Raw genomic sequence first — 3,353 nt, forward strand, 5'->3', positions numbered from 1 at the left:
TTCACTGGAGTGGTTCACCCTGTCTCACACACACACACAGACACACACAGACACACACAGACACACACACACACACACACACACACACACACACACACACACACACACACACACACAGTGAGTAATGTTCACTGAAATGGAAATGTCCTCCGTGAGATGTCTTTTCCTGCTCCATTAAAGTCAATTTAAGATAAAAGGTGTGTGTGAGTGTTCCACGTTACTGCAGAAAACCACACATTTCCAGTCTCCGGCTCAGCCAAAGAGTAGACAGGCACTTACTCTGCTTCTCTCATGTACTCGTTTTAGACCCATCTCTCTCCATCTCCCATATCCAGCATTAATGCAGTGCATCGTGTATGCTTTTTGCCTCGAGTCTTTTATTTGCTTTTTGGATGGGATATGGACGAGCTTTGAGGGGAACTTCACATACTTTCTTCCCTTTTCTTTATTACTTGCCACCATATTTTCTGTTTATTTCAGATCTTGTCAATAAAAAATCTAAAAATGGCTAGGTCATGCTGAATTGAAATAAATATCCGATGGATCTGTGTCCCATCTAACCTGTAATCCTAACTGTCCAAGAATTGGCTAAAATGACTGCTGACCAAGACTGAGTCCTGCAGAAAACCAGGTTTTGGTGTAACTCAAATTAAGACCCAATGAAGCCCACACTGGAGGAAGGACTGGAGACTGTGCTTGGGGGTTTCTAAAGTGGTTTTCCGGTTGCTAAGAAGACCTGAAGGACACCTCTAACTGGAATCCCACTTTGAATCCCAGTAATCCAATACAACAATGCAGAATATATCAAAGTACACCAATACTACACTACTATTACCAGAGATAATGCCAAAATACAAGAACGTGCATCAGTCTTAATTCATCGTTTAATCTTTCTGCCCTTGTTTTTCTTGAGCGGTTTGTTTTAATCGTGTTTACAAATAAAAAGGCTGGAGATAAAACCTTGTGCTTGTAGGGGCCGAGATTAAAATCATGTAATGCCTGCAAAAAATGCTGGAAGAAAATCATGTTTGGGGTTAAAGCTTAGCATACTTGTTATTGTGGTATTTGAAATGCAGGGATTACAGGAATGTTGTTGTGTATTCAGGAGATATAAAAGGAAGAAAGAAAGGAGGACGGGGTGACCAAATTGTGAGGGAAGAATTGGGTCACTGTCCTGGAATTCCATCCTGACCAAAAGATTTTTAGACCTTGAGGAACTTGGAACTCACACGCTGTTATTACAGTCGGTAATTAACATGATCATCAGATTCATTGTGTTTCTGAATGCTCATAGGGAGAATGACCTTGGGTTCTGTATTAGAGGATCCATAGAATATACCTTGGAAGATCAGTTGGGAGGCAGTAATACTGTACACCCTGGGTGGGGTGCAAATCCACTGACAACTAGGGGCAATTCCGAGTAGCTAGTTGACCTGCAGGCAATTTTTGGAGATGTGAGTATACTATAGTACCTCTGGCACTTCACAAAGGTAGTAACCCAAGGTCTAAATGGAACCAGTGACTCTCCAAATTCCCAGTATACAACTAGGCTGGATCATCAATGTAATAAGGAGATGCTTTCTTTCTTTTCATAAATGTGATCATTGTGGATCTTCAGTGTGCTTTGATCCAAGTGTCAACATTACTGACAAGGACAATCTGAGTTCCATGGAAAAGCAAAGGATTGTTATTTTCAAAGAAATAAATATTGGAATACTCATTAAGTGAGTACTTAATACATCATCTGGGCAAAAAAGCTTATCCTAACCTAAAAAACATGGATTATCCTATTTCTACTTGACACTGCTGCTGCCCTACCAGACAGACGTAGCCAGCAGGGAGGCTTTCTCTATGCCTAGTGTATGATCCAATGTGCTAGCAGTGTGATCATGTGTTCATCTGTAATTATGCTCCTGTTTTGTTGTAGGATTTGCCATCAGAGTCATCTCCATAGCCCGGGTCTCCTGCAGTGATGTGCAGTACATCGCCTAGTGCAATAGGGTAATCGCCTAAACATGTCATACTCACTAATAAACCAGTTATGCCTTATGACAGATTGCTGAAGTTAAACTCCCACTGTGTGTGCAATCTATTGCCCCAGGAAAATCTGTCATGATGTAAAATTCCTTTATCCTTTCTGCTGTGATATTTGCAATTTCAGTGACTTGTGGCATGAGCAACATAAATGTACTGTACATGCCATTATCTGCCACTTTCTTGGTTGGGAAATGCCAGACATGTCTCTGGTGTCTTGGTGAAATGTGCCTGTCACTAAAAAGCTTAGGGAAGAAAAGACTTGAGCAGGTGCAGGGATGCTATTGTGGCATTTTATTTTCCTGTCCAATAGTAAGCCAAATGAAATTGGCTGCTTAGCCACTCATTACTTTTAGGTTCTTGGGATCCTTGAAAACTCATTCTCTATGCAAAGCATGTGTATCAGTTTCATATCACTTTTATTTTCCGTTATGTAACAACCTTTATTTTACTGTGACACCCGTCACCTTAATATGAACACTTAAATCAGCTCTTACACTTCAGTTATGCCACCTGGCGAACTGGTCAAACCCGCTAATTGACCACTATTGCACTTTTTTACCACTAGGGGTTCCTGTAGACACTTGGTCATGAATGTGCTTGATTGCTTCTCAAAGACTAGTAAATAATATTCTATTACTGTATGTAGAAACTTGCGTACACACAGATTACATACAAAACTATACCTACGCTTGTTTGATGAATGAGGAAACACAATTTGGTGGAAGCCAACCTTAGTCCACCAACATTTTAATCTGATCCCAAGTATAAGGTCCTACCATGGCGGATGGCTGGGGGGAGAAATTGTAATGTGGGAAAATGACCCAAGTGGGTGGAGCATCAAGGTAAGGGGCGGAGTTAGACCTCACAGATTTGACGACTTGCCTTATGTTCATTCATTCATTCATTCATTTTCTACCGCTTATCTGAACTACTTCGGGTCACGGGGAGCCTGTGCCTATCTCAGGCGTCATCTGGCATCGAGGCAGGATACACCTTGGACGGAGTGCCAACCCATCGCAGGGAACACACACTCTCATTCACTCACTGAATCACACACTACAAACAATTTTTCCAGAGATGAAAATCAACCTACCATGCATGTCTTTGGACTGGGGGAGGAAACTGGAGTACCCAGAGGAAACCCCGAGGCACGGGGAGAACATGCAAACTCCACACACACAAAGCGGAGGTGGGAATTGAACCCCCAACCCTGGAGATGTGAGGCAAACGTGCTAACCACTAAGCCACTGTGCCCCTGATTTACCTTATGTTAAAACATTTAATTACACTGTAAACCACTGCTCTGTGAAGTCCCT

Source organism: Tachysurus fulvidraco, chromosome 7 (assembly GCF_022655615.1).
Source record: "Tachysurus fulvidraco isolate hzauxx_2018 chromosome 7, HZAU_PFXX_2.0, whole genome shotgun sequence".
Lineage (NCBI taxonomy): Eukaryota > Metazoa > Chordata > Actinopteri > Siluriformes > Bagridae > Tachysurus > Tachysurus fulvidraco.